Source organism: Dipodomys merriami, unplaced genomic scaffold (assembly GCF_024711535.1).
Source record: "Dipodomys merriami isolate MVZ:Mamm:240054 unplaced genomic scaffold, mDipMer1.0.p SCAF_129, whole genome shotgun sequence".
Taxonomy (NCBI): Eukaryota; Metazoa; Chordata; class Mammalia; order Rodentia; family Heteromyidae; genus Dipodomys; species Dipodomys merriami.
In genome coordinates, this window is record NW_027202593.1 from 1,941,791 (window position 1) to 1,968,609 (window position 26,819).

The 26,819-nt window shown below is 49.4% G+C and overlaps 1 pseudogene; it reads right to left on the reverse strand.

Annotated features, from left to right (window-relative positions):
- Positions 1-10,262: 10,262 nt before the first annotated feature.
- LOC138824471 (small nucleolar RNA SNORA11) lies at positions 10,263-10,360 on the reverse strand (annotated as a pseudogene).
- Between the last annotated feature and the right edge of the window lie 16,459 nt (positions 10,361-26,819).

Consider the following 26,819-nt stretch of genomic DNA (forward strand, 5'->3'; position numbering starts at 1 on the left):
GTCTTGCACTAAAAAAAGAGCTGAGCATTGTGGTACATGTCTATAATCTCAGCACGTGTGAGGCTAACACAAGAGGATACTGAGTTTGAGGCCAGCCTGGGCTACATGAAGAGACCTCTGTCTCAAAGCAATCACAAGAGAATAAAACAGAATGAAACATGGCTTTGTTAATTTTTTTTTTTTTTGTCGGCCGTGAGGCTTGAACTCTGGGCCTGGGCACTGTCCCTCAGCTCTTCAGCTCAAGGCGAGCGCTCTACCACTTGAGCTACAGCACCACTTCCAGTTTTCTGGTGGTTTATTGGAGATAGGAGTCTCACGATTTCTCCTGCCCGGGCTGGCTTTGAACCGCGATCCTCAGATCTCAGCCTCCTGAGTAGCTAGGATTACAGGCGTGAGCCACCAGCACCCGGTGGCTTTGTTATTTTTAACTTTCCTTAAATCATTTTTTCCCAAACACACAGGGCTACAGAGTCCTTGATTGGATATCATCTATTAATATTGCAAAAAACTAGTTCGTGTTCTATAGCATAAATGTCTAGAAATATTTTGCCTGATACAAAGATAAGGAGGCCAGGGACTTCTGCTACCCCAGCTTTATAAATATGAACAAGTCGGCAGTCCCTTCTGGGCCATGATCTAAGAAAGCCGGACTCCTTCTAGCTCAATGAATCTAGAAGCTATGGCTACCTGCATGGGACATGCCAAAATACATGAAAAATAGGCTTAGAATTGGAGAATTTGAAATGAGATAATTATGTTGGAGCATAGTACATAGTGTCTAGGAACTCATAACAAATGCTTGATTTTTGACTGGTTTGGGTTGTTTCTTTAAGTCAGTAGTGGGGTTTGAACTCTGGGCCTGGGTGGTGTCTCTGAGCTCTTCAGCTCAAGATGAGTGCTTTACCACTGGAGCCACAGCACCATTTCTGTTTGTTTATTATTTATTTATTTTTGGGTCCGGTCGTGGGGCCTGAACTCTGGGCCTGGGCACTGTCCCTCAGCTCTTCAGCTCAAGGCTAGCGCTCTACCACTTGAGCCACAGCGCCACTTCCGGCTTTTTTCTTTTTGCTTATGTGGTGTTGAGAAATTGAACCCAGGGCCTTAAGCATGCAAGGCAAGCGCTCTACCACTGAGCCACCTTCCCAGCCCTGTTTATTTTTTTGATGGTGGTGCTGGGGTTTGAATCCAGGTCTTCATGTGTGCTAGGCAGGCACTTTACTGCTTGAGTCAAACCCAGAGGCTTTAACTTCATTTTGTTGGTGGTATTGCTGTTTGTTTTGTCTTTTCTTTGTTGGAGATCAAACCCAGGGCTTCACGATTGTATGTATGTACATGCACATGTGGGCATATGCCAGTTCTGGGGCTTGAACTCAGGGCCTGGGCACTGTCCTCTAGTGTTTTCACTAAAGGCTGGCACTGAACCAATTGAGCTGCAGCTCCAGTTTCAGCCTTGCATTGGTTAATTGGAGATAAGAGTCTCATGTACTTTCCTGCCACAGCTGCTTTCAAATTGGAATCCTCAGATCTCAGCCTCCTGAGTAGCTGGGGTTACAGGTGTGAAGCAGGGCCCCAGAGGGAGGGGAAGGTGGGGTCTGTCCAGCGGAGTCCCTGGAAAGCAGCTGAGCGCAGTGATTTCAAGCCCTGGGGATGGGAGGAGATGGGCAGTGATGGTCAGCACCTGGGCATGGCGGGAGATGGGCAGTGATGGTCAGCACCTGGGGATGGCGGGGGATGGGCAGTGATGGTCAGCACCTGGGCATGGCGGGAGATGGGCAGTGATGGTCAGCACCTGGGGATGGCGGAAGATGGGCAGTGATGGTCAGCACCTGGGGATGGCGGGGGATGGGCAGTGATGGTCAGCACCTGGGCATGGCGGGAGATGGGCAGTGATGGTCAGCACCTGGGCATGGCGGGAGATGGGCAGTGATGGTCAGCACCTGGGGATGGCGGGAGATGGGCAGTGATGGTCAGCACCTGGGGATGGCGGGAGATGGGCAGTGATGGTCAGCACCTGGGCATGGCAGGGGATGGGCAGTGATGGTCAGCACCTGGGGATGGCGGGAGATGGATGGGCAGTGGCGGTCAGCACCTGGGCATGGCGGGAGATGGATGGGCAGTGGTGGTCAGCACCTGGGGATGGCGGGGGATGGGCAGTGGCGGTCAGGTCCTGGGCATGGCGGGAGATGGGCAGTGGCGGTCCTTGGCGGGCTTCATCCTCCGGCCGCTTTCGCGTGGTCGGGCGTTAGCCCGGGGTTTTCTCGCGGGCTCGGGGACCCCGGAGGTGGGGTCCTCGTGTGGCAGCCGGTCCGGACAAGCAGGACAAGCAGGTCCGTTCGCATGCAGGGAGCCGGTGGGCCCCGCGGCGGGACTTCCTGCTCGGCGGTGCGGTCCTGAGCCCCCCCCCCCCCGGCCTCCGCTGCAGGGGAGCCCGGAGACCCGGCGACACCCTCGGCCCGGCTGGGGAGCGCCAGGGGGTCGCGGCGGGTGCCGGCGGCATCCGGGCCCTCCGCCCCCTCTCCCTTCCTCCCTGGAAAGGAGGTGAGCGCTGGGCTCCCGGTGGGGTTCGAACCCCGGGTGTTTAGGCCCCGAAGGAGCGGCCGGCGTGGACGCGCCTGTCGGGTCCTGTGTCCCCGAGTTCCGCCGCCGCAGTGCTGGGCGCGGGAGCGAGGCGGGCCGGCGGGGGGAATCCGGGGGCGGCGGGGCTCCCGAGAGGGAGCGCGGGAGGGGAGCGGGCCCGCGGGCTGGCCGCGATCGCGGAGGAGCGGTCGGAGGCGGCGCCGGGGGGGCGCGGGGCGCGGGGCGCGGGGCGCGCGGGCGGGGCCGGGTATTTATAGAAAGGCGCCGCGGCGGTCACGCCGAGCCTCGGAACCGGGGGAGCCGCAGCACCGGGCGCGGGCGCCGCCGCCGCTCCTCCCGCGCGCCCGGCCTCGGCGGCAGGCGGCCGTCCCGGAGCCCGCGGCGCCGGGGTCCCGCCGCGCCCGCCCCGGCCCCGCGCCCTCCCCACCCCGCCTGGAGCCCGAGCCCGAGGCGGGGGTCCGCCGCCCGCCGCCCGCCGCCGCCGCGCCCGGGTCTGCGTCCGCATGAGCGGCTCTCCAGCCAAACCCAGGTAGGAACTTCCCGGTCCCCGGACCCCCGGGGGCGCGGCGGGGCGCTGTCGGGTCCAAGTCACCAGAGGGCACGGCAAAGCTATTAACACGGACGGCGGCCTGGCTGTGGGGTCCCGGGGAGGCCGGGCCGGGGCAGCGCGCCCGCACCCGCTCCCTCCGGCGCCATCAGAGCCGGGCGCCCTGGCCCCGGGCACGGCGCGATTCCAAGCTGGGGCAGAAGGAGACGCGGGAGCCCTAGGCGGATCCGGAGGCGGCCAGGCTGGCGGGGGTTGGCCTTCCTCACCTCCTCCTCCGTGTAGCAGTGCGGGACTCCGGGTTTGCATTTCGGGACGTGTGTGGTCACCTGGGGAAATCAGGACTATGTGGACCAGCGGTGCGCAGGGAAGGTACTTGAACCCTCTGGCCGACCTCATCACTCCCAGAGAAAGTTCATGCCTCAGAAAGTTTCCTAGCCAGCTGCTGGCGGCTCGGGAGGCTGAGATCTCAGGAGCTCCGTTTGAAGCCAGCTGGGGCAGGAAAAGTCCAGAGACTCTGCTCTCCAATGAACCACCCCAAAGCTGCAAGTAGAGCTGTGGTTCAAATCATAGATCAACAACCTTGAGCAGAAAAGCTCAGGGACAGCACCCACTCAGCACGAGTTCGGGTCCCACTCAACCCCCTCCACCCCCAGGCAGGAAGAGTTCTTCAGCAAGTGGGGGGGGGGGAACCTCAAGGTGACAGGAACAGGTGTTTGAATGCAGGCTGTGATCCTGGGCCGGCTGGAGCACAGTAAGGGCAACTCTGCCCCAGGCCGAGTTTCATACAACCACATACACTTGGAAGACCCTGAGACGCCCGCCCCCTACCAAAGAAGTAATAATTAAACATTAAAATTAAAAAATGCTTTCATGATAGCAGCAGATGTAAAACTCCCACCACTTCAGGCAAAAACGAAGAGGTTTGTGCAGGGGGGCTGAGCTATATCTCTCTTCTGCCAGCACCTCCTGGGTGCACCCTGCCCCCCTGGGGGGTGGGGGGCTCTTCAGGAGGGACAAACCCAAGCTGGACTCCCTCAGGAAAATGAATATGGCAAACAGGTTGAAAAAGTTACATGTCTATTCATCCAGAGAGAGAGAGAGAGAGAGAGAGAGAGAGAGAGAGAGAGAGAGAGGCTCATTGTACACTAGGCAGTCGGAAGGAGGTGTTGTCCCCCAGCCCCTCCTTGATACACGCACACAGCCTTTAGATTAGATAGCACCTTACAGGCACGGAGCCCGTGGCTCCATTGTGAGCAATCCAGTCTTGTTCCGGAGATGAGGTTAACAATTATTCCCTTTATTCACCCGTGCCTCCCACCTTCGTTCCTTACTTGAAGGTTATGTTTCTTGCTCATACTGGATGTCCCCATCCGAGCCACCTTCCCTGCTTCTCAGCACTCTTAATTGGCTCTTTTGATGGGGTATAATAAGGTCACCAGTGCGGCCCCCTCCTTGAGCTCCCTCTCTTAGTAACTTGCTTAGATGTGTCATCTTCCACCTACAACTTGGGCAAGAGCCCTCCCTGCTAGGGGTCCTTGTGATTCAAGAGACCTAGGGTCTGTCAGAGGGGCAGCCGAGATTGCGATTTGCCCCTGACCACATTCAGATGTTGTTCAGAATTGGTGTGAGTGTTGGAAAGGAATCATTATGAACTGCACACTGGGGTCCTGCTCAAGCATCTCAGCTTGGCTTTGCTACCTGTTGGGAGCACCCTATTTGTTTGCTGTATGGAAGGATCATGGACCCAGAGGGAAATCCCATCCATCCCTGCCACCGCCTTCTGGCCCTTAGCTGTCATACTTGTGCCCGAGACCGCTGTCCCACACAGGTGCAGACTGGAGACTTGCAGTCAGTGGGAATCACCAGCCCCAGGCCTACAGCTGTGCTTCTGGGGCTTGGCTCCCCAGGCTTGGCGCTCACAGGCTGCTGGTTTTGCACAGGTGGTTTGTAGGTTTTAGCTGCTTGTGTCTTTGGGCTGAGCTCACATTTCTGCCATGGACCATCTTGTTCTGCTTGGCCCTGGGGCGGGGCTGCTACCTCTGGGGTTCTGCTGGAGTGTGTACTCTTGTCGTCTGGGGGACTCCTGAGTCCTTCAACTTGACCACAGCCTTGTCTGTCTTCCTCTCCCTATCCCTTTCTGCACCTGTGGATTGGTACCCGAGGAGCCACAGTTCTTTTTCAGCCTAAGCATGATCATTCTTCAAATGCCAGTAAAAGCCTTCAGTGCCTCAATTTCATCTGTGCACAGCCCCGGGGCCGCCTGCGTCTTCCAGTTCCATCCCACAAGCCCGTCACTGGGGGTTTGCACAGCTCTGGCTCCTAAGGCAAGCCCTGGCACGCCATCCGATTCGTAGCTACAGGGTCTGCATTGTGCCCCTGGGCAATGAACTGATATTGTTAAGGAGAGACCAGAGGTGGAAACATTGTTACAACAGAGAGAGGAAGGGATGTGTCTCAGGGAATGGATCCTGAACAGGCATGGGCTCTTACCGAGGGTCACCTTAGTTTATGGACATCACTGTGTGTGTGTGTGTGTGTGTGTGTGTGTGTGTGTGTGTGTGTGTGTGTGTGTGTGTGTGTGTGTGTGTGTGAGTGAGTGTGTGTGTGTGTGTGAGTGTGTGTGTGAGGGAGAGAGAGAATTCTGTAGATGGAGTAATACTTGTTAGGAGGGGCATAAGATAGCTAGAAATCCAGGAATATAGCCAGGTACCAGTGACTCACACCTGTAATCCTAGCTACTCAGGGAACTGTCTGAGGATTGCCATTCAAAGCCAGCCTGGGCAGGAAAGTCCATGAGACTCTTATCTCCAATGAGACACCAGAAAGCCGGAAAGGGTGCTGTGGCTTAAGTGGTAGGGCACTAGCCTTGTGCAAAGAAGCTCAGAGACAGTTCTGAGTTTAAGCCCCACAACTGGCACACGCACGCGCGCGTACACACACACACACACACACACACACACACACACAGAGCCAGGAATGTAAGTTCTTGTTTTTAGAATGGGCTGGCATTGATTAATTGTGTCAGGGGGGCTGCTAACCACCTTTTCTCCTAGCCCTTCTCAAAGTAGTAGCTCAGTTTTGTCCTCAGAGAAGAAGTCTCCAGGGACCTGAAGAATAGCAGCTGTCACTCACAGACTACCACCAATAACCCCTTTCTAGGTGTGTGGAAGAGCTCTGTGGAGTTGGTTTTATGCACATATTAGCAGGCCTGTTGATGATTGATTGTTATGTGGAAACAAACGGCTCCTCTGATGTGAAAGCTGGTCCAAGGCAGGACGTTTCCGAAGCCCTCAGAGGAGGGAAGGCCACGGAATCTGTCCTGCCTCAGCGTTGTGTGACCTTTGGTGTAGATCCCCAGCTCGGAAAGACCACGCTTCTTCCTGAGCCTGGCTTATCACCGGGTTAATGTGAGGTGGCTGTAGACTTCAAGGTTCAAGAATTTGGCGAGTAAGGGCTGGGAAGGTGGCTCAGTGGTAGAGCGCTTGCCTTGCATGCATGAGGCCCTGGGTTCGATTCCTCAGCACCACATAAGCAAAAATGAAAAAAGCCAGAAGTAGTGCTGTGGCTCAAGTGGTAGAGCGCTAGCCTTGAGCTGAAGAGCTGAGGGACAGCGCCCAGGCCCAGAGTTCAGGCCCCACAACCAGACCCCCCCCCAAAAAAAAAAGAATTTGGCAAGTGAACCTTGAGCATTTAATTTTCACAAAGCCTTTATACAAATAAAAATTGATTTGTTCAAAATACAGGCCCAGTGATGTACCACCTGCCTGCTCCCCTCCCACCAGGAGCTATGAGCTCACTGAATACTAAACATATTTAGCTAGAGGAGGGGGTAGGGAAGAGACAGCTCCTACAACTCATCTGCCACTCCATCTAATCGATCTCTGAAATGCCACCTTTTCAGATACCTTGGGGGGGGGGGGAGAGGTGGATAGAGAGAGGACCAGGTGAGAGAGAGCAATCCTTAGAAGAGCTGGTGAGATCCAGGGGGCCAGGGGATAAGCCAAAGCAGGCCAGAGGAGGGTGCCAAAGAAGGGGAGGAGAGCTGGTCTCTGGGAAGAAGAACATGAGGAATGACACCGAGACACACAGGCGGGGAGAGGGCAGGCTGGAGGAGAGACCCTGAAGCCCCAAGGGAGAGAAGACAGATGGGACAAGAAGACGCAGAGAGCATCTTCAAGGCCGTGTGCAAAGAAGGGCCAGAGAAGGGCCAGGGACGGGAGGGAGGAGGCAGCAGCCCTCTGCTCGGCGCTCGTGCTCCGCTGTCCGCCTTTCTTCTCTGGCAGATGAGGAGCCAGGGCCCGTGGACCAGCCCCGCCGCATGCTCGCCGAGCTTCGCGGGGAAGCCGCACGCCTCAGCCCCTCGCCCAGGATCATTCTATTTTTACATTTTGCAGGATTGAAATTAAACAAATGACCCTGGGATGGCAGGTTTTCTTTCTTTTTCTTTTTTTGAAGATTTGATCTAGAACACCCACACAGCCAGCGCCGGGTGGCTTGAAGATTTTGCATAATATCCTATTTAATCAGCTAAGAAGGCTTCCTTGAGGGGGCTGCCTGGCCAGCACAGAGCCTGGGCTTCCACAGCCACCTTGAAAGAACCCTGTTGCTGATAGTGGACCAAAGCCAGAAGGGAGCCTTGTTGTCTGGCTTGGTTGGCAGGAAGAATCCCAGTGAAGTGATTCCAAGAAGCTTAGCATTTCCTCCTCCTCCTCCTAGGACTCTCTCTCAGTCTCTCTCTCAGTCTCTCTCTCTCTCTCTCTCTCTCTCTCTCTCTCTCTCTCTCTCTCTCTCTCTCTCTCTCTCTCTCTCTCTCTCTCTCCCCCCTCTCTCTTACTCCCCTCCCCCTCCTCGTCTCTTTCCCTCCCTCCCTCTTCTCTTCCCTCCCCCCTTTTCTCTCCCTCCTTCCAGCCTCGGATTGTTTTTAGAGATCTCATTGGTGGACAAAAGGAGTCTCATTGGCTGGGGCTGGCTGTAGGAAGCAGAACCCCAGTCCTCTCCATCGGATGGACCTATTTGTTGATCTGGCTGGCAAGCTCCAGTCTGCTGTGGCAACGGCTTAGGCAGCATGTAATGAGCCGGTTTTACCTCTAATATGTGCTGCAAGCACAGAGTAGATGATATTTAATTGGTTTAGATATGGACTCACTCCCTACAGTCCTCAAGAGCTAGCTGTAGTTAAATACACACCCTGCTGCCTAGAACCAAGAATGCCTGTCAGGGGACCCGTTATCAGGAGAAGGTTGATTGAGTAGCTGAAAAAATGTGAGATTCTTCAAAAGGCTTATCATGGCTATGCACATTCATGTTTAGTAGGATATTTATGGGCTCCATTTTCTTATCTACTGAAGGCTTATATAGTTCTACCTCCATTACTTTTAAAATGCTATTTTGACTAGACCATACAGTGATGAAGTTCGCCTTCGAGTCAGTTCTGACTTAAAGGGGTGGTGGATGGGACAGTTTGACTCAGATAGCAACACTTTCCCGCCAGAGAGCCTTCTAGGGGCTGAGATTTCCCTTTAGAAAAAAACAGGCATAGCGCCAGAGAAGAGTCCCTGGCGTGACTATAAACAGGTCTGTCTGTCTCTGATGCAGGGAGCAGTCAGAAGCCTCGACGGGGCCATATGCATGCAGAGACCCCAGTGGATTAAGACCTGACAGTACACACCAGGAAGGCAGAAGCCAGTCTCCGGCTCCTCTAACCAGGAGGCATGCAGCTGCTTTCTCAGCGTTCTCTCTCCTTGGCTAGCTAGTTCTTGCAATGGTATCTGGCATGGTTTTGAAACCAAGCAACTTCTTTTTAATGCATCATGGGGGAAAAGGGGAAGAGATAAACCCAGGTCTAGACTTGCATCACTCCTGACGAGTCAGAGTACCACCTTCTGGCTGTGTGATGCCTTTGCCTCCATCTCGAAGGTCTCTGGGCTCAGAGTTGAGCAGGATACAGCCCACAAGCCACCAGAGCAGAACACGGCAGTCCCCAGTCCCTCCTTGCCTGGCCACGCATTTTCCCCAGACTTTTACCCTGATCCTGAACCTCCTCATACTCGTCTTTGTAAAGATATATTTGGGAATGTATTCTTCAACTCGATTTTCATTTCTTTTTTTTCCCAAAAGCTTCCATAGCTCTTTCCTGAGCCAAAGCTCCTGTGAACACTTCAGTTTTATTGTTGCATCCTGGGCCAGACATTTCTTGTCCAAAATGCTTGGGACCAGAGTATATCAGATTTAGTTTTCTATTTAATATTTTCATAGACATAGTGAGATATCATGAGGACAACCTATATTAAGCAGGAAAATCATTAATGTTTCATGTATCATTTGCATACGTAGCTGGAATGGCTATTTTATACAATACTTTAAATGCACATGTGTTTGCCTGTGACTCCCTGTGGGGTCCACTGAGGACATCATGTAAGCACTCAGAAAGTTTGGGGACATGTTGGATTTCAGATTGGGGGTGCTCAGTCTATACTGCTGAATTATCACTTGTATCATGAGCTGTCTATGGCAGAAATCTTATGCAGAATAAATGATTGTTATTCATATCTTAAAGGCACTGAGACTAGATGTCTCAGCAGTAAGTGCTAGAGCTAGAACTTAAACCAATGTCCTAGTACTAACTACGTTATATTTTCCTTATAGATAATACATTCGCATTTCCTTGACATCCTTTCTCACCATCTGTCAGTAAACACTTCTCTGTGTTTACAGGAAGAGACACTGTGTTCATCCTTGTACTTGATACACAAAGGGATCTCCTAAAATGTGAATACATATGCAAATCTAATTTAAGGCTTTAGAATAGAGAGACTGTATCTGTTTTCTTGAGACCCCTGGTTCTCCCCCTTTTTTCCCACATGGAGGGCATTTATTCATAGGAAGCTACACATTTTTGTTTTCATCACAAAACACCACAAATTGCTGGACGCTGGTGGCACACACCTGTAATCTAGCTACTCAGGAGGCTGAGATCTGAGGATCGTAATTCAAAGCTGGCCCAGGCAGGAAAAGTCAGTGAGACACTCAACTGCAATTAAGCACCAGAAAACTGGGAGTGGCGCTGTGGTTCAAGTGGTAGAGCGCTAGCCTTGAGCTGAAGAGCTGAGGGACAGTGCTCAGGCCCAGAGTTCAAGCCCCATGACTGACCAAAAAAAAAAAAAAGGCCATAAATTGCTATTGGATGTGTTATAAACAAAGATCCATTCTTTAGAACCCCTATTCTGAGAAGAACCCACTTTTTAATTTTAATTTATTGTGTGTCAATTGGGGCTTGGACTCAGAGCTTCTCAGTCTCGCAGCTTTTTCACTCAGGCCTGGAGCGCTACCACTTGAGCCACAGCTCCATTTCTGGCTTTTTGGTAGATTAAGGATAGTGAAGAGTAGCCTTTTCTGCCCTGTGATCTTCAGATCTCAACTTCCTGAGTAGCTAGGATTACAGTGGTGAACTACCAACACCCACCGGACAATGCCCCTTATCAATCAAGGTTTTGTCATGTGAATCACTGCCAAGATGCCTTGACACTTAAATCACAGAAAGGATTTCTATTAAGGATTTCTTGCTATTAAAAAAAAACAAAACTTCTTTAATTTTTTTTTAGATTATCTTTATTTGTGAATCCTGGTCCTATACAGCAGTGGGTTTTTTGGTTTTGTTTTGTTTTGTTTTTGCTAGTCCTGGGTCTTGAACTCTGGGCCTGGGCACTGTCCCTGAGCTTCGTTTGCTTAAGGCTAGCACTCTACCACTTGAGCCACAGCCACTTCTGGCTTTTCTGTTTATGTGGTTCTGAGGAATGGAACCCAGGGCTTCATGCATGCTAGACAAGCATTCTACCAGTAAGCCATATTCCCAGCCCTAAATCAAGTTCTTTAAGGCAAAAGAATTGTAGCACAATTTAAGGGAGACCACCACGTCCGAGAGCGAGATGCCAGGTCGCTCAGAATTCAAGCTTCCGCAAGTCTGCTGCCTTCATCCTGGCAGAGGCCATTCCCTCCATTTGAACTCAGTTGGCAACAAGCAATAGAGAATGTTAATTCCGGGTCTGGGCTGGGCCTTCCCCCTACTCACACACTGCTCCAGTATGCATAAGCTTCCTGTTATTTGTCTGAGAAAGTCCAAATCCAGGTAAATAAGACTGTTCCAACTGCTTTATTTAGCAGTGAGACCAACCCAAGCTGAATGATTTATTTTGGCTTGTCAAAAATCAGGAATGAATTAGCAGAGTTATTTTCTTAGTGCATTGGTTTAGCAGCTGATGAGGCTAGAGAACAAGTCAAACTGAGTTAAAAATAATCTTACCTATTCCGTTTCCTTCTTCCCAAATTTGCTATTTCTTAAGACATCTGTCTGCCACAGACCTGCATACATCGTGCTAGGACTGAGTTTTGACTCTTCTGTTGGAGGTCTGCTGGCTCTTAACGGCAGTCAAAAGGACAGCTGTTCAGCCTTTCGCTACTTCCTGTACCTGCGTCAGAATGGTGGGACTGGGGTCAGGTTTGAGAAATTGATCTTGGGAGAGGACAACAAAAGGAATTACAAACAAGCCTGAGACAGGAGGCGAGCACAGACATTCACACTTTTTACGGGCTTTGTTCCTGTGGGAGCAAAGGACAGAAACAAGTTAATGGATAGGAATCGAGGGTTTTCAGAGCACTGGGTAAGTGCTCTTATCTTCTTTGCTTCTTTTGTACTGGAGTATTTATCTCTACCAATTGTGTACAGGATGTAATGTGTCCTTACTCCAATTTTTTTTTGTTCTAAGCTTATTCCTGTCATTTACTTTATTTCTACATCCTCCGTTCTTTCAATAAATATTGAAACTCAGGCTGAGATCTGAAGATTGTGTTTGAAGCCAGCCTGGGCAGAAAAGTCCCTATGAGATTCTTATTTCCAATTAACCACTCAAAAAACCTGAAGTGGCGCCGTGGCTCATGGAGTAGTAGTGCTAGCCTTGAGCATAAAGAGGCTCAGGGACAGCACCCTGAGTTCAGCTCAGGCCCTGAGTTCAAGCTGTGTATTATTAAATGGGAGATTGTTTTAAAGGCTGTGTAGGTCAATGTTGGTGGAGCTGCAAGGTGTAGGCCCTGCGGAGTCAGAACAGTGGGGGGGGGGGAACCCGGGGGGGCCACAGTCCAGCTAGCCATTTTAGGGTGATAGGGAGAGGCTGGTTAATTGGTATTCTGAAGAGTTTCTAAAATATGCTGTTGCAAGCATTTTCCACCTGTAGCTTTTTCAAAGGTCCGAGCCACAGGATTCTTTTTGTTCCTGGGTTGTATTATTTTTATTTTATCTTATGTCATAATACTTAAATTTGTCACTCCCAGAGAACAGTGGCTATGCCTCAGCTCACGAAGCGTGAGGTTTACAGAGCGGTTTTCTAGGCCATTCCCCACTCCGTCCAGCCAAGTAAGACAATGATTTCCCTTTTCATCCAGCCGGGCGTGTTGTGAGGGGTGAGTCACCCCTCAGACTGTGCTCTTTTACAGGCATTGTCACCAGAAGCCAGCATATGAGCCACTGCTAAGACAGACAAAGACTCTTCCTGTCGGCCAGAGAGCAGTACTGGTGGGTGGAAGTCCCACCTGTCTGACTTGAGCCATTGGAGTTCCTGTGGTTCTTGTCTATTCTTACCCCGATTCCCCCCAGGCCCAGTTCCCAGCTCCTTCCTGAGTGCAAGTGCTTGCTAGGTCATTATACGGTAGCTTGGTGCCACTTCAACTCTCTGTTCTACATGCAGTTAGTGGAAGACAACAGGTCTCTGTGTGTTTGTGAGCCATTGATGTCATCCAAAAAGAGTTGTATAGATGGAGTAGGGGGCGGGCAAATAGGTCTTAAACCTCAGATGTGTTTTTGGTTTTGGTGCTTGTACTAAAGCTTGAACTTAGAGACTTACACTCTTGCTTAGCTTAATCACCCAAGGCTGGCACTCTACCACTGGAGCAATACCTCCACTTCTAGCTTTTTGCTGCTTAATTGGAGATAAAGGTCTCATGAATTTGTCTGCCTGAGGTTGGCTTTGAGCCACAGTCCTCAGATCTCAGCCTCCTGAGTCGCAGGATTACAGGTGTGAGCCCCAGTACCTGCCTGCTTACTTGTTCATAGAGCACCAGAGCAGGGTTGTAAAATGTCCTTTCTGTGTTAGTCTGTTACCTTTCCTTATGGGTGGTTCTGGTTTCTTCCACTGTTTTTACAGGAGGACTAAATGTGATTACCCAGCCTTTCAATTGAGATGCCAAACATAATTACCCAGGAAGCAGCCTGGTAGAGGGTCACATGACTCCCTCATTATGGGTCTTACTGCAGACTCTGTTCGAGGAATACTAGAAGTTTGGCTCTTGGTGGCCCTTTGTGATTCTTGCTCTGTATCTCTGGTTATTTAGGAGCCCAGAGTTGCCTTGTTTAACCTTTTATAGATGAAAAAAATGAGGCTGAGCAAAAAGAAGTCACTTCTTCAAGTTCACCAGTCTGTGGGAATCAGCTTGGGCCTGACACCCTTTGCTTGACACAGGATTTCATGCTGTCCGTGAAGGTCTGCTTGTGAGGTGGTGGGAATTGGTCTTCCCACTGAGGTGACTGCTTGGGCACCAAGTAAAATGCTCTGGTCCTCAGATGGTCCTATATGGATAGTGTGTGTGTGTGTGTGTGTGTGTGTGTGTGTGTGTGTGTGTGTGTGTGTGGTGCACGCATGCATGCACATATGCATGCCAATACAAGGGCCTGAACTTAGGGCCTGGGTACTCTCTTAGCTTTTTCACTCAAGGCAGGAGCTCTACCTCTTGAACCATGCCACCAGCATTATCTTGATCACTTTATCACATTTCTTTCTATTAAGAAGCAGAGATTAGCGTTGATAATTGAGAGCTGACTTTGTCTAAAACATCTTTGAACTCTTACACAGCAGAATGGCTAGACTCATGTAGAGCACCCGTAGCCCTTGCCTGGTCTTAGAGCTGGAAGATTTGAGGGTTTAGGTGAATCCTAATAGCATGGGGCTCTTCCCCAGCTTCTGGCCTGCTCAGGTATGGCAGTGTGCCTGTGACTTGCCCAGTGGTGTAGTCTGAGTCCGTGCTCATATGACCCTAGCGTCCATCTCCAGAACTGAGGGCTCTACAGCTCCCTGCTTGGGGCCTTGCTGGTCAGGCTGACAAAACACATGCTGGCTGCTACAGAAACAGTCCCAAAGCTCCTGTCCCTAATGCACCTGTCCCCCTCTAGGAATAACATATGCTCAGGAAGAAGGGGTTACCCTTCCTAGGTACATCTCTTCCACAGTAGTAGGGGCAGATGGCTTGCCTACGAGGACAAGAACGTGAATGCAAATCAATTAAACTGCTTGTAAGAAAATTAAGGAAGTCTTCCTGCTCTCCTCCATCTCTCTTCATAAAACATACATTAATAAATTGCATTATGAAAACCTATAGTCTCCTTTTGCCAGAGTTCAAAGAGATATCCCTACAAGGTTAGCTGTATGGAATGAGGGTGGTTTGTTATTGGCTGGCGATTTTGCCTCTGATTTTACTCTCCCCAGGAAAATTCCTTCTGGACAAACTACAGTGAAGAGCCATGGACTCATCCATGTTAATAGCTTTACTGAGCAGGTGCTCAGCCGTGCTGGTGCGGAAGGGAGATGCTTTGGCAGGGGGTGGGGTGGAGGGTTCCGATGTATCATGCTGGTACTGATGCTTTGACTATTTTTCTGTCCTGTTCCAATGCTACAAACTGCTTCCAAAATGTGATACATGACATGTTTATAGTCTGGATTGTCTCTCTGTTATCTGTGCTATTGTTTTGGTCTGTCCTGAAATAACCCATCAAGTAATTTTGTGTTTTGTCTGCCCGGTTTTTCCTGTCTCAGTCAAACCAAGTCCGCCTTTCCTTCGGAGCGGGGCCATTTTGCTATGGCATCTTGGAGACAGAAAACGGTAATACAAAACAGTCATTACTACTCACAGCCCTCTTGTCTCTTATACCCCAAACTCTCTGTTCAACCTTTAACTGAAACCACAGCCCACTGTTTCAAGGAGCCACCTCTCAAATAAAGGGAACCACTAAGGCCCAGAGATTTCTAACCACAGATTTACTATCTTTAGCATAAAAGCCGGAGAGCAGTCTAGCTGCCATCTCTGGCAGGAAGGGCAAGTTAAAAACAGTCTGGACACCCTTGAGGTCCCTGACCCACAGGCCTCCCAGCCTGCAAGTTTCATTCTCCTAACAGACTCCTGCTGTACTTGTTTACGTTGGGTTAAATGATTACAAAGCCATACACAGAGCCTCTCGTTTTAGTTCTAGATCAACCTCGCCGTATGGGCTGATGGGTTCTGGGCTGAGTGCTTGGGTCATAAGATGGCAGAGGTGGGAGACATCATCCTAGCAATGAGCTACAGGACAACACCATTAGAGCCTGTTGCCCGGTTGCCATTGCTCGCGTACCCTGTGATAGCGTCAGTCTTCATCATTGGCCAATGGAGCAAATAACTGCAGTCTCAACAAAAGATCCATTTGACCTTGGCATGGAATCAAGTCTACTCTGCCTAAGAAATCCTCTCCATCATTATCATTTTGGCCATTAACAACTATTTATTTATTTTTGTCCATTGTGGGGCTTGAACTGTAGGTCTGGGCGCTGTCCCTCAGCTCTTCAGCTCAAGGCGAGCACTCTACCACTTGAGCCAAAGCACCAATAATGGTTTTCAGGTGGTTCATTGGAGATAAGAGTCTCACGGATTTTCTGCTCAGCTGGCTTTGAACCATGATCCTCAGATCACAGCCTCCTGAGTAGCTACAGGTGTGAGCCACGGGCACCCGGCTTAAACAACACTTTATTGCAGTGCGTGGTGTATGGCAAACACCTTTTAAGAAACAGTACATTCATGTTCTCACTTAACTCCCTTCACAAGCAATCAGTATTATTGATTTCCCAATTCAACATATCAGTTGATAAAAACAACACATCTTGGTCACTGGTAACCCTTTCACCATTTTCCCCTAGCTAACTTTTTTTTTTGACAAGGTCTTGTATGTAGTCCAGAGTGCTGGGGAGAGCATCCTAAGTAGAGAAGACAATGTCCACAAAGACACTGAGACTGAAGAGTGTGGCTTTTTATAGAAGGTGTTATTTTGGAATACTAACAAAGGAAGTAAAGGGATGGAATGAAGAAGAGCATTTGTGGGCACACCAGATGTTTATCTTCTGTCAACCCAGGTCCTTATAACGGGAGCTATTGAGGAATTTAAACAGGGTGATACAATTGTATCTAGCTAGTCTGCCTACAAATGACTGATTCAAGGGAGTCATTCAGTTAGGAATGTCTTTGGCTTCAATTTACTGAATACCTAGCGGACAGTAGTTTAAGCAAATGAGGGGCTACTTTTTATATAATCCCTCCAGGAAATGTGGTTTGGGGCCTGGTGTTGATAGCAGAGAATACAATCTGGAGATGGCCTTGTTTTGTGGTTTCAACCCACCATCCTCACTGGTTTTGTTTTGTTTGTTTTTGCCAGTTCTGGGGCTTGAACTCAGGGCCTGGGCACTGCTCCTGAGCTTCTTTTGTTCTACTACTAGAGCCACAGCGCCACTTATGGCTGTTTCTGTGTATGTGGTACTGAGAAATCAAACCCAGGGCTTTGTGCATGCTAGGCAAGCGCTCTACCACTGAGCCACCTTCCCAGCCCCTCCTCACTGGTTTTGATTCTGATCCTTGAGCTGTTATTTTGTGGTCCCATGAAGTCCATTACTGCTCAGAGACCTTGCTCTCCCTTGAGGAAGGAAGAAATAAGAGTTTGGTGGGGTTTGTTTTGCCCATCATTTTTTCAAGGAGAAAAAAAAAAAAAAGAACAGAAATTTCCTAGTGTCCCTTCCTTTATGTCTTCTTGGCCGATCCTGGAAAGAGCCATCGTGAGTTGCAAAGAAAGCTGGAACAAAATATTCTTTCCAGCTTTCATCGCAGGAGAAGGCAGAGTATGTGAAATGAGTGTTGAGTTAGCGAACCAACATGTGCCAGAGAAGTCTCTCTGTATGGCAGGCTTGGGGATGGGACTGTTTCCTGATGAATACCATCCGTTCCAGGAAGTCAAGAAAGCAAAGGACTATCCGTGATGAAAGCAAAACAGTAAACAAGCCTCTTCACTATCACTCGACACAGGGGCAGGGAAGGAAGAACCCTGGGCCTTGGGTACCACTAGCACAGGGAGTAGTCTGGGTCCCATGAGGACTTTGCTCCTGAAGAACTGCTAGGTGGAGGGCACATCCCCGGGTTGGTGGCTGACAGCGTCCAACTTGTTGTTCTGGAAGTGAATGTTCCGTTACCTTTTTGTGTGCCTTGCTAGGCCTCAGTCATTATTTGTTCCCGGCTAGAAGGATGCGAGGGGCTGCTGGAGGGTAATACGGAGTTTAGGAGGTGATGGGGGACTGAGAGCCTCGTTAGTCCACAAGTAGCTTATGTTTCATAGGAAGCAATAAGAGACTGCGGGGAAAAGTGCTTGTGGCTTGAGACCAGTTGAATAGCAGTAACCTAGCCACGGGATACAAGTCACCTGTGAAGTACGCTTTAGTGACTAGATGTCGGGTGTCACCACGCTAGCTCAGCGTTTTGCAGAGTTGTCTGGTCCAGCCTGGGTGTACAGACATCCTTCACAGGTACACATGCATTTGCTGGACGATACTCTGTTGTCTCCTTCTATTCCCTGGCCAACATATCAGTGGGAAAGACAGCGGCATTTCCAACTCAACATTACTGATTTATTTCTAAATTTGGAAGAAAGAAAAACAGTGCAAGAGTCAGTATTGCAGGAATGCTTCTAGAAGATAAACCATTATGCTAATCATACACTCTTAATATAACTATATAATCTCTGCTAGATGACAAAGAATTTTCATATTTACATGCTTCTAAGCAGATGGAATGTACAATCTTGTAATCTGATTTATTTACTGGACTAGAACTCATAAAATACGTGCTAATAAGAACATGCATACTACCTCTTTTTTATTGCTATTATAAATTATCTTTGATAGACTGTAAATAGATACAGGATTGGGAAGGCCTTGAGTCATGCTGCTATTAACATGTGTATCCTAATGTTGACAATAAGGAATAGCTTGGCATGACTTGAGAAGATCTCAAAGGGATATGGACCAGTCTAGGCCCATCTGTCCCTAAGAGAGACACCCACCCTAAATAGCAAGGCAATTTCTCTTACTTGTGAACATGGGCATGATTCTCTCTCTGTCTCTCTCTGTCTGTCTCTGTCTCTCTCTCTCTTTCTTTCCTTCTCTCTCTTCCTCATATTTTTGTTTGCCCAGATCTTGCCTATTGGTCTGGCTCAGGTCCTTTGAGCAGGGATGTTGTAGATAGGGATGGTGAGTAGAACTTGGGTCAGGTCCTTAGAACTCGAGTTCTTTCCTCCCACAGGACAGTGTTTGGATTGCTGCTCCTGCTCATCCTGTTTCCAGTTGGTGTCTTAGAATTGCCATGGGATTTGGGACACTCCATAGCCGTTAGTTAACTACACCCAGAGTTCTACCTACACCAATGGGCATTATCTTTCTCCCTCCCATCCATTCCTCCCTTCCTGAAATATTCACAAAAGTATCTACTTTGATAAGCAATACACAACTCCCTTCAAACACTCTGATGCTCAGCAACTGAATTTCTTTTACAGTCTTATCAATGTGTCCAATAACAGCGCTGCTCCATTTCCTTGATGCTGACTTCTCTGGGGATGTGCCTCCTCTGTCTTGTCTGTTCACCTTGCCCTGGGATGATAACAGCTATAAAAACTCAGAGATGAGCCGGGTACTGGTGGCTCACGCCTATAATCCTAGCTCCTCAGGAGGCTGAGATCTGAGGATCACGATTCAAAGCCAGCCCGGGCAGGAAAGACCATGAGACTCTTATCTCCAATAAACCACCAGAAAACCGGAAGTGGCGCTGTGGCTCAAGTGGTAGAGCGCTAGCCTTGAGCTGAAGAGCTGAGGGACAGCGCCCAGGCCCAGAGTTCAGGCCCCACGACTGGACCCAAAAACAAAACAAAACAAAACAAAAAAACAACTTCTCAGTCATGTGAACCAATCAGCCTGTCTGTTGAGATGCTCTGGGTACAATGAGATGCCACAGGTGAAGACAGCAGGATGTGTGCTGGGGGCAGGAGGAAGGAAATGCTCCCTGGAGGGACCAACCCAGACACCTTAGCAGGAAGGCCATCAGGAAGAAAAGGGAAATGCACTCCAGCAGACAGAACCACGGGGGAGTTTGGTGGTGGTGGTGGTGGTGGTGGTGGTGGTGGAGGAGGAGGAGGAGGAGGAGGAGGAGGAGGAGGAGGAGGAAGAGGAGGAGGAGGAGGAGGAGGAGAAGGAGGAGGAGGAGGTAGAGGTATTTGTTTTTGTTTTGTTTTGGGGTTTTGTTATGTTGTTATTGCTAGTGCTTTTTTCCTTTGAGGGTGGGGAAGGAGGGCCCCAGAAATGGAGAGAGGAAGGGTGAACAATTGCAGTCGTGGTATTCAGTAGACACGATGTGGAAAATGAACTTTGTAACTGGTGGGCAGGGATGGGAAGAGAAAGCTAGGGGAATGTGAAGGAAGGGGGGACATTGTGCAAAAATACATGTACTTATAAAATGATACCCCCTGTGTAAAACAGCTTACTAATAGCAATGAGATATTATTGAGAGAGAAAGAGAGAGAGAGAGAGAGAGAGAGAATAAGACTGTGTTATAACAGGAAGGTGGAGCCAGGTCTAGGGGATCTCAAGCCCAGACAGGAGACCAGGAAGGGAGCCATGAAGACCACAGGGGGCGGGGGGGGGGGGGCTGTCCTAATGCTGTAACTTTGATTACACACTCACAGAGACAAAGGGACAGACCTATGGACATGCTCCCAAGTCACATCCAGAGTGGCTGGAGAGCATATAGTTCTCTGTTACTCTCTGTATGGAAAGGCTTGAACTAAGAATCTGAAGACAAAGCCTGAGGGAGATCTACGAACGATACGGAGCTTGAATGAAACGGATTGCCTTCCAGACTGTGGTCTCCCCGAAGAAGGAAGGCATCCCTGTGAGGGGGGCTACTCCCTTGTGTGCCCCGTGTTTTAGCCTGAAAACAGAAGCGCGTTTAGCACACAGCCAGCACACAGTACCCAGGCTGTACTCCCTCCGCCCTTAGAACAGATGTAGTTCTTCTCTTACCAGATACGTGGGCTGTAGTGGTCAGAGGACTAGACTTGGTTATTGGTATTAGAGCTGTGTGTGTCTGTGTCTGTGTGTGTGTGCACGCACGCGTGTGTGCATACATGCACACACTGCTCCTGGGGCTTGAACTCAGGACCCGGGTACTATCCCTGAGCTTTTTTGCTCTTTAAGCCACAACATCACTTCTTCCTGTTTGGTGGTTCATTGGAGATCAAAGTCTTATAGACGCTGGCCTTGAGCTGAAGAGCGCAGGGACAGCACGCAGGCCTAGAATTCAAACCCCATGACCGACCAAAAAAAAAAAAAGTCTTAAAGACCTTTCTGCCTGGGCTGGCTTCGAACCTTGACCCACAGATCTCAGTCTCCTGAGTAGTTAGGCTTACAGGCCCACAGCTAAGGTTTAGCCTTAAGCAGGACTTTCATAAGGATAATCTCAATAAGTCTGGAGCACCTGGGGGAGGGTAAGTAAAATTATTTATTTAATTACTATTGATAAAGTGCCTTTACTATTGTAGAGACCAAAGCTATCTTGGTCTGGTGTTCGAAGCTCACCGGTAAAGCAGGAAAATGCAATGGAGATGTTGGAAGCATTCAGTGTCACGCAGGAAGATTCCAGCGAGGCAGAGGCATTGGAGGGCAAGTCACATGACCTTGGTTCTATCAGTTCTAGGAGCTTCTGCGAATGAACCAGAGTGAGGGAGTGATAGAGATTTATCATCAAAACATAGCAGGCACAAAGCCACTGGGCTCGGACTCTGCTCTTTTATTCTTTCCTTCTTTAAAGGTGTCTCATGTACCCCAGTTTCAGTAAGGGTTGTGGGTGTGTGGTGAGGGATTTGTTCTGTGTTGCTATAAGAGGAACAAGGGGGGGCTGGGAAGGTGGCTCAGTGGTAGAGCGCTTGCCTTGCATGCCTGAGGCCCTGGGTTCGATTCCTCAGCACCACATAAGAAAAAAGCTGGAAGTGGCGCTGTGGCTCAAGTGGTAGAGCGCTAGCCTTGAGCTGAAGAGCTGAGGGACAGCGCCCAGGCCCAGAGTTCAGGCCCCACAACCAGACCAAAAAAAAAAAAAAAAAAAAAAGACAATAGCCGGTGTTTCTTCTCACTTCTCCCTTGTGAGAAGGAGTCTTGCCGGCCCCCTTTCCTGGCAATAAACCTTTAAAAAAAAAAAAAAAAAAGAGGAACAAGGGAAGATATAGAAAAGCATCAGGAAGGGAAAAAGAGGGGTCCCGGGCAGGACATTAGGTTATAGAGATGGAATTAGGGAAAGGTATTGGCTGTATCTTAGGAATTTCTCCCAAACACACATTTACTAAAGCATTTGTAGGGCTAGAAGCAGACACAGGAAACAGATCTATATCATTGACTTGGCAGAGATCCTATGAGCCGTGAGGTCTAACCTCATGTGATTATTTAACTTGCAAGAGGCCCGCCACTGAGCTCCAGGGGAGCAAAGGCTTCTGTTTGTTTAACTGACATGATTTACTTTTTTGAAAAAGTTAATGTCAAGCCAGGCGCTGATGGCTTACACCTGTAATCCTATCTACTCAGGAGGCTGAGATCCGAGGATCACGGTTCAAAGCCAGCTGGGCAGGAACGTTTGTAAGACTCTTATCTCCAATGAATCACCAGAAAACTGGAAGTGGCTCAAGTGGTAGAGCGCTAGCCTTGAGCTGAAGAGCTGAGGGACAGTGCCCAGTCCCAGAGTTCAAGACCCATGACCAACCAAAAAACAACAACAAAAAAAAAAAAAAAAAAAAAAAAAAAAACTTCAGCTGGGCACTAGTACTCACACCTGTAATCCTAGTTACTCAGGAAGCTGGGATCTGAGGATTGCAGTTCAAAGCCAGCCCAGGCAGAAAAGTCCCTGTGAGATATTGTCTCCAATTGAGCAAAAGAGCTCAGTAACAGCACTCAGACCCTGAGTTCAAGCCCCATAACTGACAACAACAACAACAACAACAACAATTTCCATGATCTGGCTTTAATTCTGCCCTCTGATTTACATAGAGTTGGTTCAATTTTCTTTTTTTTTCTTTCAAAGTATTTAAATGTAACTATTATATTCTTGTGTCTCCCAAACTGTACACCATGTCACCTTGCTTCTTCCTAAAAATATTTTTTCTTTCTTTCTTTCTTTCTTTTTTCTTTCTTTCTTTTCTTTCTTTCTTTCTTTCCTTCTTTCTTTCTTTCTTTCTTTCTTTCCTTCTTTCTTTCTTTCTTTCTTTCTTTCTTTCTTTCTTTCTTTCTTTCTTTCTTTCTTTCTTCCTTCCTTTCTTTCTTTTTTGTCAGTTGTAGGGCTTGAACTCAGGGCATGGGCTCAGGAACAGTCCTGAGCCTCTCTGTGCTCAAGGCTAGAACTCTATACCACTGGAGCCATAGCACCACTTCCAGTTTTCTAGTGGTTCATTGGAGATAAGAGTCTGGAGGACTTTCCTGCCCAGGCTGGCTTTGAACCACGATCCTCAGATCTCAGCCCCCTGAGTAGCTAGAATTACAGGTGTGAGCCACCAGCATCCGGACCTGAAAATATTTTTTAATCTTGCAAACTGAACTTCCGCTTGACCATTCTTCTTTAGAAGTCCTTTGTGTGGTTGGTGACTCATGAAAGTGCCATCCTCAGAACTGAGCAGTCCAAGAATAGTAGCTTGACTGTGGAATCTCTTTCTAGATATTTGGAGATGGAGGAGCCCAAGGACAATTTAGATTTTACTGCAGCTCCTTTGCTCTGTTGACATGTACTGAGCTAAATATGGGTAACATCAACCAACTTATAAACTACAGCCTATCCTAATATACAGTCATTCTTACCTACCTCCTTCGGTCCTGTTCATGATGATTCTTCTGGGTGCTTTGATAAAACTGAGATGCCTTGAAGTTAGCAGTTCTCTCGTGTTATTGCAGCCTAGTGATTGCGTTAACAAAAAAGGCAGTGAGATTCATTTGCCATTGCTGGGGTCTGCTAAAACTACTGGCTGCTATTGTTAAGTGCTCAGCTTTCTGAATGTTCCATAATACCATGTTGTAAAATAACCGTTTTGGAATCTGCTAGGGATCCATTTTATGCACAGTGCTCTGTAATTTGTGGAATCTTTCTTTTCTTCTCATTTATGGCACATGGGGATAGGTGCCCACAAAGGGGGAGCACACACGGCAGAGCAGCAGAACCACCTCAGGAGAGCTCAAGGTGAAGCGTGGAATGGGCTCCCGAGGCTGAGGAAAGCCGGGGAGAAAGGGAAGGCTTCCTGTGGGCTGGAGAAGATGCCTGGAAGTTGCAAATGCCTGCATAAGTCAGCTTTCCCTTCCTGTCATCCATGCCTGAGGTGATGGGTTATTATGAAGAGAGAATGTGTACACAGCCCACAGCTTCAGAGGTTCCTCCACCGTCAGCTGACTGCTTTATGTGTGTAGGGGGTATGTTGAGGCAGAATTTCATGGCGGAGCACATGGCAGAGCGGAGCTGCTCAGCTCAGGGCTGAGACACCAAAGAGAAGGTCCGCCCAACAGTAGACAGGAGGGCCTTCTTAACGGCAACCTCCCAAGCCCACGGACTCCTGGGAGCTCCCAGGTGAGGACCCGCCTCTAACACAACGCCCTTGTCTTATCTTTTCTTTTCTTTGTTGGTCCTGGGCTTGAACTCTGGGCCTGGGCGCTGTCCCTCAGCTCTTCAGCTCAAGGCAAGTGCTTTACCACCTGAGCCACAGCGCCACTTCCAGTTTTCTGGTGTTTTATTAGAGATGAGAGTCTCACGGTCTTTCCTGCCCCGGGCTGACTTTGAACCCCGATCCTCAGATCTCGGCCTCCTGAGTGGCTGGGATGACAGGTGTGAGCACCGGCGCCCGGCTCACAAGGCCTTTGCGAGGACATTCCAGACCCAGTGCGAAGCGATATCAGCACTGCTGCACCCACCCCAGGGCCATGGCTGGGGGGAGCCAGGGAGGCTCGGGTTCCAGATTTGAAGAAGTGCCCCAAGCTAGTGCCCCAAGTAGTCAGGAGGAATATACAGTCGTGCGGTGCACCCTCCAAACCAAAAACACTGTGGAAACTCCACGGTGGAAGAGAACCAGAACTTGACATACAGGCACGGTTGGTATGCCGCGAGATTTTGTATGGCATCATTTTCCCAATTACAACTTTACTAAGGAGCCATTTGGGGGCCATGCAATTCACCCGCTGAAAGCGTAGAATTCCTTCTCTAGCATGTTGCAAAGGTGTACCACCACCATCACAATCATTTTCACCCTGCCCATAGAAGTCATGACTGCTCACAGTTTCCCCATATCTCCCACAATCTCCCACGGTCACCAGTCCATGCTCTGTCTCAAGAGATTTGCTTAATTTGGGCATGGACTTTGTGTGTGTGTGTGTGTATGTGTGTGACTGAATGATAACCCATTGTAGGTTACTTACCTAATTCTCTGTTAAGGAGCATTTGATTTTTATTTCCACTTTGGGGTTGCTGTGGGTAATGCTGGTGTGAATACAAATTGTTGTGTGGATATGTTTTCACTTCTCTTGGCAATACCTGGAGTGGAATTTCTGGATCCTATGATAAGTCTAGATAATAATGGTAACTAGATGAGTACTAGATCTCTTGGAAAGTTGCTACACTCATTTTCCAAAGTGGCTGCACTATTTCATGGTCTACCAGCAATGTAGGGGGATTCTGATTTCTCCAGCAATATGTTTCATCATATATATAAAAACCACTTGATGCCCCCCCCCATATATACATACATACATACATATGAGTATCAAGTGGTTTATTTGTATTTCCCTGATCATGGTATTAAATATACACCCGTGTGCTTATTGGACATTTTTATGTCTTCTTTGGAGAAATGATCCTTTACCTATTTAAATGTTATTGATCTTGTTATTACAGAGTTGTGGTGCTTTGTTTTGCTGATGTTGGGTGCTTCTCTTTCCTTTTCCCTTTCCCCTTCCTTCCCCTTCCCTCTCCTTCCCGTCACCAGCTCTGCTGTCTGTCTGCTGTCCCTTCCTTCCTGCTCGGTATCCCTTGGCCTTCTCGTCCCATGTACCGCCTGCTCCTGTAACTAAAGTCAGCTTGCTGTCCGGGTCCTTTCTAGACACTGATAGTCCCTCATTGTCCCCGTGTGAGTTCCCTCTCTCCGTCTCTGCTCAGCTTCCCTGGAACAAATTCATACCTACTTCAGATGCTCCTTATTTTTAATGTTTTCCTCCTCTTCTCGATAGAACGTGTGCGGTTTCCATGGGAACCCTGGCCAGGGGTATGGGGCTCAGACACAGGGTGAGCTGTATGGGCTCTGCTCATTTTTGAGGCTCTAGGCGTGTTTCCCTCACTCTTCTCCCACCTCCCTCTCCAGTCCTTCCCCGGGCAACTCCTAGATGGGCTTCCGGAGCCCCAGACCCTTGTGTCCTACGACTGAACTGACCAGATGTTGGTGGCAATGGTAGCGAGCATTGCACGTTGGGAGGAAGCTGCTGCTGGCGTCTCCCTGAGCGCCCCGTGCGCTGTTTCCCAGGGGAAGGGCAGTTTGTCCTCACTGCGAATCCTGGTAGGAGACTTGCATCCTAGACCAGCACCACCTTCTTCATCTGCTGGCAGAGGCGGACGGGCCTCCTGTGGGCACGGTGCCGGTTCCTCGTTACCGAGTCCCCTGCCAGAGGCAGTGGGGGGTTGCTTGAGAAGGGGTGTTTAGGTAACTCCTCAGTGGTGGGTGACGTTCCAGAAGTCTAAAGGGAAAATCCAGTGGGTGCCAGCGGCTCATTCCTGTAATCATAGCCCTTCTAGAGGCTGAGGATCACGGTTTGAAGCCAGCCTGGGTAGGAAAATTCATGAGACTCTTACCTCCAACAAACTACTCAGAAAAAGGCAGAAATGGCACTGTGGCTCATGGTAGAGTGCTAGCCTTGAGCAAAAAAAGCTCAGACAAAGCCCAGACCCTGAGTTCAAGCCCCAGGACTGGCAAAAAAAAAAAAAAAAAAAAATTTTAAAGGGTGGGAGAGAAATCCAGAAATGGAGGGCTGGGAAGGTGGCTCAGTGGTAGAGCGCTTGCCTTGCATGCAAGAGGCCCTGGGTTTGATTCCTCAGCACCACATAAGCAGAAAAATGTCACAAGTGGCTCTGTGGCTCAAGTGGTAGAGCGCTCGCCTTGAGCTGAAGAGCTGAGGGACAGCGCCCAGGCCCAGAGTTCAGGCCCCACGACCGACAAAAAATAATAACCCAGAGATGGATGTGCAAGCTGGGGTCCATGGTAGGGGCTCTTCCTCGATGTCAGACAGCCCTTCCGTGGCAAGAGCTTTCCTCTTACTCTGCTGACTGCCCCAGATTAGATCTGAGGTTTTGCCAGAGAAGTGAGCTCAGGCTGAGCTGAAAAGAGCGCGTGGTGGCTGGGCTGATCCAGTCAGCCTCTGAGTGGGTGAGGTGGGCACCCACTGCCCGTACTGTGGGGCCCAGCACCGAGGCGGCCTCCTCCAGCCCTCACCCGCACTGCTGCCGCCGAGTGTGCCTCTGAAAGCACATGGTAAAG